Source organism: Mirounga angustirostris, unplaced genomic scaffold (genome assembly GCF_029215605.1).
Source record: "Mirounga angustirostris isolate CCGP_5_RB_7025 unplaced genomic scaffold, mMirAng1.0.hap1 SCAF_1, whole genome shotgun sequence".
Lineage (NCBI taxonomy): Eukaryota > Metazoa > Chordata > Mammalia > Carnivora > Phocidae > Mirounga > Mirounga angustirostris.
Genome location: NW_026991709.1, coordinates 95,240,315 through 95,254,265, shown reverse-complemented (window position 1 = coordinate 95,254,265; position 13,951 = coordinate 95,240,315).

The window sequence follows — 13,951 nt, the reverse complement described above, 5'->3', positions numbered from 1 at the left end:
AAAAAGATGAGAGATGATAAATTAACTTGAATTGGTAAATATTTTCATTTTGTATTTCAAGGTGTAGCTCTGATTTTCTTGTTGCTAAATGATAAGACTTCTTAATGAAATAACAGAAATACTTGCTGTCTAGATTAACATGGTATCAATAGTTTAGACCCTGTATGATGATTTAGTTAAAAAAAAACAAAAACAAAAACCAACAGACATCTGCTTAAAACGACATTTGGGGAATTACCTTAAAAAATCCATTTTTAAAGTTTTATAAATTACTGCTTATTTCTTTTTTTTTTTTTTTTAAGATTTTATTTTATTTATTTGACAGAGAGAGAGAGAGAGACAGCTAGAGAGGGAACACAAGCAGGGGGAGTGGGAGAGGGAGAAGCAGGCTCCTGGCCGAGCAGGGAGCCCGATGCGGGGCTCGATCCCAGGACCCTGGGATCATGACCTGAGCCGAAGGCAGACGCTTAACGACTGAGCCACCCAGGCGCCCCAAATTACTGCTTATTTCTTAACAAATCCCTCAAAGTATGTTTCCGTTCCAAAGAGAAAGAAAAAAGTGAAAATATTTATAGTCGCACCATGCCAAACCACCATCGAGTATGATCTGTTTCCTTGCTTTCCCAAGGCTCTTTCCACTAGGACACCCAAGGCCTGCTTCCATACCATTCCTAAGCTTTTCTCCCTTTCAGTCTTTTCAGTTCTGGGTCTCATTCCTTAGATTCCCTGCTTTCTGCTTATTAATTTTTGCTTTTAATGTAAAATAATACCCTCATTCAATGGATATCTGTCTCATTGAAAAAAAATATATCAGCAGACATGTCTGTCCCTGTAGAAGCTGGTAGAATGATTTGCAGCTCCTTTTCCCCTCTGTCCTCACCAAATTACACTGGGTTGGAATCTGCTACTTTTGCTCATGCATCTTGACCCCACATCTCTCTACAGAGAATTGAACTGTCAGCCTTTGAAATAACAAAATAATTTAGGTGATGAGATGTTTGGTTTTTTTTTTCCCCCTCGGAGGATCATACTGGAAAACCTACTACTTTATATAGAGATAAACCCCAAATTTAAAAGAATAGTAAGAACAATGCCTCTTAAAACAGCATTTATGAATAAAGTGAATAGTTCATGTATTAAATTTGGGGCAGAAGTTTCTTCCAGAAATTAATGGACAACAAGATAATTAAGTTTTCTGGGGAGCAGAAGATTGAGAGAAATTAGAACAGTTTCTGATTCTGGATAGACAAAGAAAATTGCTTAAAATATGGAATTATGATTATTTCCATTAGGGAGACAAGATACTGGATTGGAGGTCACTGAGCTGCATTACTTTCAGGAAATGTTAGTTTTTACTCTGAGTTCTGGGAAAAGACCCAGAATTGTAGTCAGTTTGCTATGAATGTCCTCCACATTCTCCCAGGCCACCAGTGGGGCTGCATACATACAAGTATGGGGTAGCCAGGTTAGCTCTCAGCTGGTGGTTGATACAGTTTTTCTAGCTGGACCAGCTGTTTGACAGGCTAAAAACAAAAAGACTAGAAAAGTAAACTTTACAAAACAAAGGACTCAATAAGAGTTAATAGGAATTGAAGGTAATGTCAACACTTCAAATATTAAGGGAAGACCAACAAATAGTGCAATCAATGCCAAGTTTGAATAGCACATTCAATCCAGGCACAAGCTAAGCATTTGAGGCTGGTTGTTTACATCAAGGGAAATTGAACAAAATTTCAGGGATTTGAGCTGCATGGAGCCTGAAACTAATCCAATGCAGGAAACCATATTTAATAAAAACAATACAAAATTATGAATATGGAATTAGTTTTAGGGTCTTGGAAGGGGCTCATGGAAGTGAGGGGGTCTCAATCTTACATTTCAGAAACTTCATGTTAAATCCACCTGTGAGTACAGAAATGGTGTCCCTTTTGGTTTTAAAGGCAGGTAATTCCAGAAGGAGTAAGAGCTGTTGTAGGAACAAGGCAAGGAGTTGACTCAAGATGGAACAGTAGTTCTCAACCAGAAGTGAATATTAGAGTCACTTGGGAAACTTTATGATAAAACATTCCTGGGCTCCATCTCTACAGATTTCCACCATTTTGGAGTGGTGCCAGGTTATTGGTATTATATAGCCCTTCTCCTCTATGTAGACCTGAAAATTAAGCCAAAATTGAAAGCTACTGATAGCTAATAATAATGGGGGCAATGATGATTTTGTTGCTATCCTGTATGGAACATCTACTTTGTAGAAGAAGATGCTGTATCAAACACTTGACAGGCATTATCTTCTTAGTATTCATGACCCTCAGAGGTATATGTATCAATACCACTTTAACAAGGAGGATTCTGAGGCTCAAGGAAGTGCCTTGGATCACACAGCAAATGTGGAATCTAAATGCAGATGCTAGGATCTAAACTCTAGTTCGGCCAGGTCCCTGGCTCTTTTTACTGCCACATATTATACCTCCTTAGACAATAGCATCTTTGAGGGAACCAGAGAAATTTCAAGACCTCACAGAAGGAGCTAACTGACTACCATTAGAGGAATTTATAAGAGCTGCCTGCCAAATCAGTTCTTGGAAGTCCAGGAACATCCACACACACACCCATGGAAGCAGAGATAACTATTTCTGGATCTCAAAAGAGTTCTTGTAGAGGCTTAAGTTATCCTTTTTTTATCCTACTTCTTACCATGCCCCTCCCCCAGCCCCAACACTGAGGGTTAAATTCACCACCAGGAACAGTGACACAAGCCTTCCTCACATCTCTTCTCCTCATTCACTGGGTCTCCCTTGTTGCTCACAGAGGGTTCCTTGCTTTCTGGGTGATGTCACTGTTCCTGTCTATAGATTCCTTTTCTAGTTCCTGTATTAATGCCTTCTATGCCCCTCCTCTTCTCTCTCTGCAACAACTGTAAGCTAATGAAGTGTGTTTATATATATCTTGTGAATACATGGATACATGCCCAGCTTCCCTCCAATTCCTGGCTGAAACTACTGAGCTCTATTATTCAGCTACCAAAAAGTGGGGTCTGCAGCTGTTCTAGATTTCTTATAGCACTTAATTTTAAATTACTTGCTTATGTTTTTAATAACTCCCTTTTCCCTGATGACTAGACAATTTCATGTCCTAGGAACTAGATGAGTCCATACCAGGCCATGGGCAATTTGAGAAGCATCATACCAGATTGTACCCAGAATCACCTGTGGCTACTGACCACCAATCCCTGTCCCTAGAGCAAGTTTATGCACCATATTTCTTTTCCATCTAGCTGACTAATGGCCTTAAAAATCATCCAGTAAGGATTCTTATTGGCCAATAGAATTTATGATGTCCATCCAAGCTTCCTAACTTGCCTGGCTATGGAAGAATTCCCATGGTGAATGTGACTTGGTGATTTGCTCTGGTTCTCTTACTCCATAGGTACACAAGCAGGAGAGATGCAGAGGGAAGGACATGGGAGGCAGAGTCAGAATCCTGGATTCAAGTCTGCCTCCAGTGCTTTCCAGTTACAGGATCTTGGACAAGTTAGTTGCTCTGTCATCTCCTATATAAAACAGAAATAGAATGACTATCGAATGCAATTTTTAAATGTGGTCATGTGAAAAACTCTTTTGAAACATGATTGGCACAGGGGGATATCAAATGTATTTTCAAATTTTGTTTTTACATGCAGATACTTTCCTTTCACAAGGAAGGTTTCTACTATTCTGATTCTTTCACAGAAGTCCCCTTTTCTAGGAAATCCTTTTTAAAAAAAGTTTGGTGACCATGGTTATATTTCTCTTGTGTGATTCCAATATGCCATCAAAAAATCAGTGCACATATTTTGAGGGATGAGATGTAGATTTAGAGATTCCAGATATTAAGTTTTGTCCCTCCTTGCCTGCTGATTTGAGGTCCACAATCAACTCTAATACATAAATCAAGATAAATCACTAGAAATATTTCAAACTCTCCTTTCTTGTTAGTGTAGCAGTGTAACATGTGTTCAGTCAGTACTGATTTATACACAGTATTGAATTTCTCCTTTCTGTTCTGAAAATGTGTTCTTTCAGTGCTTTCAGGCAATTGTGATTAAATTAAACAACAATTATGCTTTATTCTGTATAGGGAGCAGAAACAATATATGATATTTTTGTATCATATATATGTTTTAGGAAAAACAGAAGGGGGCGCCTGGGTGGCTCAGTTGGTTAAGCAACTGCCTTCAGCTCAGGTCATGATCCCAGGGTCCTGGGATCGAGTCCCGCATCGGGCTCCCTGCTCTGCGGGGAGCCTGCTTCTCCCTCTCCCACTCCCCCTGCTTGTGTTCCCTCTCTCGCTGTGTCTCTCTCTGTCAAATAAATAAATAAAATCTTAAAAAAAAAAAAAAGAAGGAAAAACAGAAGGGAAAGTAATATACATATTAAATTTTCATTCATTTATTGGATCAGCAAACTTGCCAAATTCCTACTCTGTGCCAGGAATTGTTCAAGGTGCCTAGAGATATAGCCATGAAAAACCCAGAGAGAAATCTCTGTCCTCATCTAACATAAATTCTACAATTAAAGAGATAAAACATGAAGACGATTTTTTCTTTTTATATTGCATACGTATCATAACCAGTTAGCATGTATTTGTTGTTTGTTTTATAACATGCTTTTACATAATAATTTTTCTAATTAAATATTCCTAGTAAATTTGCGAGGGATTGATTATACTTAGTCCATGCTGTATATGAGAAAAGGCCAGCTCTGTGAAGCCTAAGTTCTCCAGCAAAGCCAGTGGTAGAGTTGACCATGGACTTACAGGTTCTGATACTTTTACAACTTCCATTTTAATATTCTTTTTTCTTCTTATGATACAACACTATATACCAATCCCAGAGAAAAAGAATGATAGAAATCTACTTGCTTCTTGCTTTGTTATACTGTACAAGTACAAAAAGTACAATTATATTCATCCCAATTGATGGATGTAGCTAAATCTAAGCATTTTAGAAGAGGAACAAAAACAGAATTAGTTGTATTAACAAAGCAATCTTACATGTCTGGCAGTAGCTTATATCTGATACGAATTTTTTTTTTTAAAGATTTTATTTATTTGAGAGAGGGAGCTAGCGAGAGAGAGAGAGAGCAAAAGAGAGCACAAGCGGGGAGGAGAGGGAGAAGTAGGCTCCCTGCTCAGCAGATAGCCCCATGTGGGGCTCAATCCCAGGACCCTGAGATCATGACCTGAGCCAAAGGCAACTGCTTAACCAACCAAGCCACCGAGGCACCCCTGAATTTTCTTTTTAAAGCTTTCTGGCTTTTAGTGGTCTAGAGACCACAAGAATGTTATGCTGACCACACAGGCAATTCAAGTTAGGTTTCAGCCTAGGTGTTTTATATTTCTGCTGTTAGTTTTACTAGGAGCATAATGCAACCATTGGCTTTTCCTCATATGTAGCTCCAGTGGCTTCCTTCATTGTTGGTTAATATTGAGTAAGTATTTATAGACAGGTATAGATATTCTCTCAAGGAGATGATGATGATGATGATGATGATGATGATAATTTAGAGGATTTGGGGATATGACTTTGGGAACAAGAACCATCTTCTAAAAAATATTTTACATTAAAACATTTTTACATAAAATCTAATAACCTTTCTATGAACAATTTCATAGACGCATTTCAGCAGAGAATCTATAGATTGAGGGGAGACACACTTTTCTCTCATCTGCAGGACAGTAGTGACTTTAGTTCTTATTATCAAGAGAAATTGCTGAGCAGCTAAAACAGATTCTTTTGAATTGATTATGCATAACTAAATGCTGATAACATAATATAGTGTTCTTGTGGCCATGCAACCATAAATAACCCTATCTTTACTCTCTAAGAAACATCCTTTAAAAAGGAATGGGAAAATGTCAATCTGAGGAAGCCAGAAACATAATATTCATAATTGACAACTAAGGAAAATGATTTAGGTCTCAAATATGCACACGCATATTTCCACACTGGCCTTCTTCATGTTACCTGCTTAGTGCCCTATGAGCCAGTAGCCATTCCACAAAATGTATGGAATGGAAGTAGAAAAGTCAAGGACACTCAGACCTTGATTCTAATTCCTCTCTGAGCAGTGGTACTCAATATGAAGGAAGGAACAAGTCAAGTCACAGTGAAGTGACTGCATGGGATGGTTGCTTCAGAAAGAAACATCATATAGGTTTGTTTTAATTTTTTTAAAAGCTTGTACACTTGGCATATGATATGACAATTCATTTTTAGAAAGAAAAATTATAAACATAATTCCACCATACTAATGCTTTTTCATCATTTTAATCTACTGGCCTCACTAGCTCCAAGCAGAATTAGAGAGGAGATACCATTCACCTCTGCAACTTTCTTATCATGTTGTTCATATTATCTTTGTTATCCAGTCAACATTACTTTTTTTTTTTTAATTTTAGAGTCTCTCCAACAATACCAAAGTTCCATAATAATTGCCTTTTTAGCTCTTCTCTATCTCTAGTGACTATCAGAACTCCTGGCACATAGCAGGTGTTCAATAAATGTTTGTGGAATAACTGAGTGAAAACATAGTCTCATGTTCAAACTATTTTCCTTTCCAAGATTCATTTCCTATCCTCACCCTACCCTCCCAATCTATGTTTGCTTTCTTTCCTGAGATATAATTTACATACCATAAATTCCTGAGATATAATTACATACCATAGAATTTACATAACATAAAATTCACCATTTTGAAGTATACAAATCAGTGATTTTTAGTATATTCAAAGAATTGTGTAACTATTACTACCATCTAATTCCAGAATATTTTCATTCCCTAGAGCGAAACTCCATACCAAGTGGCTTTGCAACCACTCTGCATTCTCCCCTCCCTTCAGCTCCTTTCAGTTATGGGTCTACTTTCTGTTTTCTGTCTCTATAGATTTGCCTATTTTTGACATTTCATTTAATGGAATCATACAATATGTGGCCTTTTTCTCTCAGGCTTCTTTCATTTAGCATAATGTTTTCAACATTTATCTATATTTTAACTCGTATCAGTACTTCATTCCTCTGTATGGCCAAATAATATTCTTTTGTGTGAGTATACCACATTTTGTTTATTGATTGATTTGTTAACAGAAATTCTATTCACTCATCAGTTGATAGTCATTTGAGTTGTTTTCACTTTTTGGCTACTAAGAATAATGCTGCCACGAATATTTGTGTACAAGATTTTTTGAGAACATGTTTTTATTTCTCTTGGGAAGATGCCTAGTTGTAGAAATGTTGGGTCATATGATAACTCTTAACTTTTTACAGAGCTGGTTTTCCACAGTAGCTGCACCTTTTTGCATTCCTATCAGCAATGTATGGAAGGGCCCAAATCTCCATACCCTCATCAAAACCTTTTTCCACTCAAAAAAAAAAAAAAAATATATATATATATATATATATATATATATACCCATCACAGTGGTATGAGGTGATATCTCTTTGTAGTTTTGATTTACATTTCTTTAATGACTAATGATGTTGAGCATCTTTTCATGTGCTTATTGGCTATTTGTGTATCTTACTTGGAGAAATGTCTATTCATCTTTTTTTTTTTGCCCATTTTTCAATTGGGTTGTCTTTTTATTGTTGAGTTGTAAGTATTCTTTATATATTCTGGATACTAAACCCTTACCAGATATGTGATTTATAAATATTTTCTCCCATTCCGAAGGTCGTCTTTTCACTTTCTTTATAGTGTCCTTTGATACACAAAAGTTTTTACTTGTGATGAGGTCCAATTTTTCTATTTTTTTCTTTGGTGGCTTGTGCTTTTAGTGTCAGGTTGAGAGAACCATTGTCTCATCCAAGGTCACGAAGATTTATATCTATAATTTCCTCTAAGAGTTTTTTTTTTATTTTAGATTTTATTTATTTATGAGAGAGAAAGAGAGTGAGTGCATGGGGCACGGGGTGAGGGGATTGCAGAGGGAGGTAGAGAAGGAATCCCAAGCAGATTCCCTGCTGAGTGTGGAGCCCAACATGGGACTTGATTTCATGACCCTGAGATCAGGACCTGAGCCAAAATCAAGAGTTGGACGCTTAATCGGTAGTTCTTTAATTCACTTTGAGTTAATTTTTGTATATGTCATGAGGTACAGGTCCAAATTTATTCTTTCCCATGCGTTATATCTCATTATCCTGAGAAGTAATGAAAACCACTGGCTTTTGAGTTTAAATTCTGAGACATTCCACTAATTATTAAACCTTTCTGAACTTTGTGTTTCTTGTAAAATGGAAGCCATAAAATCTACCTCATAGGATTGTTCTGAAAATTTAATGAGATATATTTATAGTGCCTAGTCATATAATGGATTACCCAAAGAAATACAGCTATCATTAATTTTGTTGCATATCATATTATTTTATCATCATAATTATTATTAAACCAAATATTTCAACAAAAATTAAAGTGCTTAAAAATCCATATATGATGAGAAACATTGGGTGTTCTGTTGATTGTTAACTGGCTCCCTCTACAGATAGTTTAAGAGTCTTGGCTTTAATGGAAACCAATAACTAGTGTTCAGAATGTACAGATACAGGAAGTGTGCTTGTGACTCTCCAAAGATGCTTGTTGTCCTTTTCATATTGAACATGATCTTAATTAAATCTGTTGGCAACGCTGATTTATATTTTTAATAACCAGAGATATATTAGCTAGAATCAAAATAGTCATGTTTCTTAACTAATCTGTTTCTCAAAATACCCTGCTGGGTTTTGCACATCTTCTTTGGATTAAGTAACATGCACTATGCAGGATTTTTAATTATATTGTAATTATATTTCTATAGAAGAATTCCAAAACACCTTGCAAACTATGATCCTCTGAGCACAGAGAAGTAAGATGTAGGTATTATTTTGTCACTAATTTTGGCCTAGTACACAGCAAATAATACATTTTATATTGCTAGCACATATATATTTTTAATGTAAAAAAAGCTCTAACTTTGTGATGTGCAGTGCCCTCCTATAATTTATGATCTCTTCTGCTCTTTTCAATTTCATTAACCAATGTCACTAAATTGGTTTCACAATCCTCTCAAATGTTGCAAACTGCAATTGGATAACTACTTCGTTTCAAGAAATACCCACTTCACTTCTGACGTCCTTTCAGAATCAGACCAAGCAATTACTTGAAACACATATAAAAAAGAATTTAAGATCTTTAGTATTTTGGTATTTATAAATCTTTGGTAATTTACATTTTTGTGCCAAACCATTTTCTTTGGTCATATGCCCCTCCTCCTTTCACTTTGTTTAAAGGCACTCTATATACTTTTGTTTAAAATAAGAGTACAGGGTGCCTGGGTGGCTCAGTCGGTTAAGCGACTGCCTTCGGCTCAGGTCATGATCCTGGAGTCCCAGGATCGAGTCCCGCATCGAGTCCCACATCGGGCTCCCTGCTCGGCAGGGAGTCTGCTTCTCCCTCTGACCCTCCCCCCTCTCATGTGCTCTCTCTCATTCTCTCTCTCTCAAATAAATAAATAAAATCTTTAAAAATAAATAAATAAATAAATAAAATAAAATAAGAGTACAAAAGGATTCAAATGCCTGTAGAATTGTATTCACTTTAAGTACAAAAAAATAATTCCCCTGAATCTATATTATGCTTTCATTTTTTCCTCCATGATTTCTATTTATTTTCCTACATTTGATAAGGTTTGCATTTCTTATAAAGTTCTTCTTAACAAGTGATTTGTATTGAATGTCATGTTTTAAATGTAAAAAAGAGTATATTATTACAATGAAAAGGAAGCATGTCGAATAAAAGAGCAGACGGACAGGGCTTGATTGATGTTCGGAAGTTATTTTTGCTGTGAACTCCTGTCAGCCTAGAAATCATAAAACAGAGAGGAGGCTTGGTTCAGCTCACATGCCCTTAGGAGATGTATGGAAAAGGATTTAAAATTCTGATAGAGTAACTTCAAAAATGTAGCAGCTGAAATAATTTATTTCACTATAGAGCGACCAACTGAACTTTTACATTGAAATTATTCTTTTTGAACTTGCACATGTTAGCAGGAAAGCTCAGTGGTCTCCACACCTCAGTGCTAAGGATGACAGGCTGCATAGCTCTGCCTTGTTGCCCCAAACCAAACAGTGGCTGCAACAGTGGCTGCTCTGGTCCTTCCTGCACTTTCTCGCTGACCGTTTCTGAATAATGGGTAAAAAGAACCAAAAGCCCATGATTTCAAAAAAAGGTTAAAGTAAAGGAGGCTGAGGGTAGTGAGGTTTTTCTTTTCTTCTTTAGGAAAATTTTCCAAAGGTTAGTTTGGGGCATTGCATAAAAACAACAGAAAAAAATATTGGGCTACTCAGTACTTGGGCACTTTTACCCATGACGACTACTACATTCAATTAGCTATTCAATGGTGATATTTGATCTGGACAGACCTTGAGGTTATTTTAGAAGAGGAAAGACAAGGGCCATTGCTAGTTGCTGATACATTACATTCTTTTTCATTTTCTTTCTTCTTTACCAAGCTATGCTTGGGCAGCTCTATGTATCTCTTTGTTCTGAGTGACACTGAGATGACAATCACCAAGGAAAAAGAAATTCTGTCACCGCTGGACAATGTTTCCCAACATGACCCCATCTATAATAGTTGTATGTTTAATCTTGGTTAACTAAGAATATACAGAATAACAATGATGAGGCCAATAAACTGTCAAATGAATTTTCATTGTATTAGTCAAAAGCAACAATATAGACATTTGACAAACAATGTATTTATCTATGTATATGTATGAGAGTGTATGACCTGTCATGTATCCAATATAAAAAAAAAATCCAATCTTATTTACACATAAGGATTTCCAGACTCTGCAATCATTCCACTTGTTGCCAGTGGTCTGTAACTCACAAGTTGAAAACCATTGCTCTAAAATTTTAGAGATCACTATTCCAGTCAGATGAGAAAAATGAAGTCCAGAGATATCCCTGAGTTAGTCATTTAAATGGTCAGAAACTAACAATAAAAATAAAGAGAGTATGAATAAAGAAAACTGTATTTATCTAATTTGCCTTTACTGGTATCCATACCTTGAGACACATGGGAAAAGCCCCAAAGCTTGTCTATTTTTAGATAAACATTTTCCTGGAATCTAGTTTGTGTGTGTGTGTGTGTGTGTGTGTTTTCCAGATGAGATTCATCTTGCTTTAATGTAAAGAAACATCAGAAATATGCTGCTATTGGGCGCCTGGGTGGCTCAGTTGGTTAAGCGACTGCCTTCGGCTCAGGTCATGATCCTGGAGTCCCTGGATCGAGTCCCGCATTGGGCTCCCTGCTCGGCAGGGAGTCTGCTTCTCCCTCTGACCCTCCTCCTCTCATGCTCTCTGTCTCTCATTCTCTCTCTCTCTCTCAAATAAATAAATAAAATCTTTAAAAAAAAAAGAAATATGCTGCTATGAATAGTATTTGTAATTTTAATAAGTGCCTATGCTAATTACCTAAATATGTGATTTATTATTAAAAATTACGAAGGTAGATAGTTGGGAACAAAAGGAAAAAAGATACCATGACAACAATAACAACAAAAACAAATTTTCACATACACTCTAACAAAGGTGAAAGAATTAGAATTATAGAGTACCTTTTTTAATTTACATTATTGAAATTTTAGTTATAACATTTTTTTTGATTTATGGAGGAAATATTTCCATTCTGAAAAAAGAAGAAAGTTTCACAATCAGGTATAGAACTTGAAACCTGGAAAATACTGCTTTAGGATAGAGGTTAATACTGAATCATTCCATGGTTCATAGTTAATTAGCATTTATCTAATGTTGAATAGAGATAGTCCAACTGAAAAGTGATCTCTAATTAACAAGCTTTTACAATTGAAGGTAATTTTCATCCCCCACCAAGGAATAGCTAGATTGCATTCTATGCTAATGAAACTGTTTTTCAGTGGAGCATACAATGATTTTCATAATTCTAGTCCTGGCTGGGATGTTGGAAAAATGGTGCATGGCCAGAATAATTAAAATGGGATTTAAGGCCATACTTTGGAAGGCTTTTATTTTTCTAGATGGTTATGTTTGTGACTGCAGTTACTTCTCAAATCTCAAAAATTTCAGACCTAAGAGTAAACTTGGTGTCAAGGAAACTTGTGATTTTTGATTCAAATCCCAGCTCTGCTACTACTAGCTCTGTGATCTTGAATGGTTTGCTTAAATTCTCTGAGACTCGACTTCTTAAATGTAAAATAATGTGGTACCTACCTAGCAGCATTGTTAAGAAGGTTTTATATTATATCTAAAGTAACTGTCATGTTATATTCAATAAATCATAATGGCTATTATTATTATCATCACCAGGATTTTTACCAGTATAATTCACATATTATTCCTATGTTATTTAGTAGGTTCTCCTTTAAAAATATACTGGAAATAAACTCCTTTCTAATGAAAGTGTCAGATTAAATACATCCAACATAAAATAAATGTGTGGGTCTTTGAATGCATTGGTATGATGAGGCCATGGTTATGAAATTTGGAAATGCTGACTCTAATCAACTGCCTCAATTTCTTTAACATGACAGAGCAGATGAGATTTTAGGGAGACCCAGATTACCACACACATAGTTATTTTGTCACCATTAGAATCCCCTTTTTTGAATGATATTCCTGCTTCCATAGTTGCATACAAAGTGGTAAAACTTCTATACATTCTTCTGAATGTTCCAGCATCCCAGCCAGGACTTCTTTATTAACATTGTCCAGACCACAATAGTGGTTTTTCCATGTATATTCCAACCTACAGTATCCTTTCCATTGGAAAAATAATGTATTTCCTTTCTACTAAGAAAAGAGAAAAGTACATGAAGGTAAAAGGAAGTCCTGGTTTTGTAAGTAAGAAAACAAAAGACTAGGACAGAGATTGCTTGGATGTGGTAGGTCTCTCCACAAGATGGCACTCATTCTTCCTCCTTTTTTTTTTTAATTGACAAATTATATTTGTCATTGTTTTATTACACAGTCATAGAACAAATGTATTGTTGTATTATGTATCCAATATAGCTGGTTTGAAGTATTTTTAAGACATTTAATCATATTTCTTATTCTTAGTAGTATAATTTTACCTTTAAGGCTCTGTTTGGATGTGAATACACTATTAAGTCTTAGGAGGACATACATACCCCCACTCCCACTCCCACATGTAACAAACTCATATGAACCTTCTAACAGATTTCTACTGAAACCTCCTGGAGTATAAACTTTTAAAATCACAGTTGAAGACTAAAGAGAACCAGAATGTCCCTCCATTTTGTTTTTATCATCACTTTAAATTTGAAGTGGATGTACTTTCCATTTGAAAGAAAATATCTATGATAATTTTATTTGGACATGAGTCAGAAGCATATTTACCTCCAAAAAGTAAAGGATTCCTTACTCATTTTAATGATGTGAAATGTCACAAATATATTCTTGTCACCTTAAATTAACTTCAGTTGGAGTCTGTATAATTATTCAATTTTAGTTTATTTATTTATTTATTTATTTATTTATAAAGATTTTATTTATTTGAGAGAGAGAATGAGAGAGAGAGAGCATGAGAGGGGGGAGGGTCAGAGGGAGAAGCAGACTCCCTGCCGAGCAGGGAGCCCGATGCGGGACTCGATCCTGGGAGTCCAGCATCATGACCTGAGCCGAAGGCAGTCGCTTAACCAACTGAGCCACCCAGGCACCCAATTATTCAATTTTAAAACAGGAAAAAAGCTGATTCATTATATGTTTTTTAAGATCAGATACAAAGAAATATATATTACCTATTAAAACATTAGAGAAAAAAATGTTAGACTGTTTCATTAAAAACACTTTGGTCAGGAGTATTAAATAAGCAAAAAATAAGTAAATAAATAGAATTTAATTGACAATTTCACCCTTATAGCTTTAGAATTTGTATCAGATTA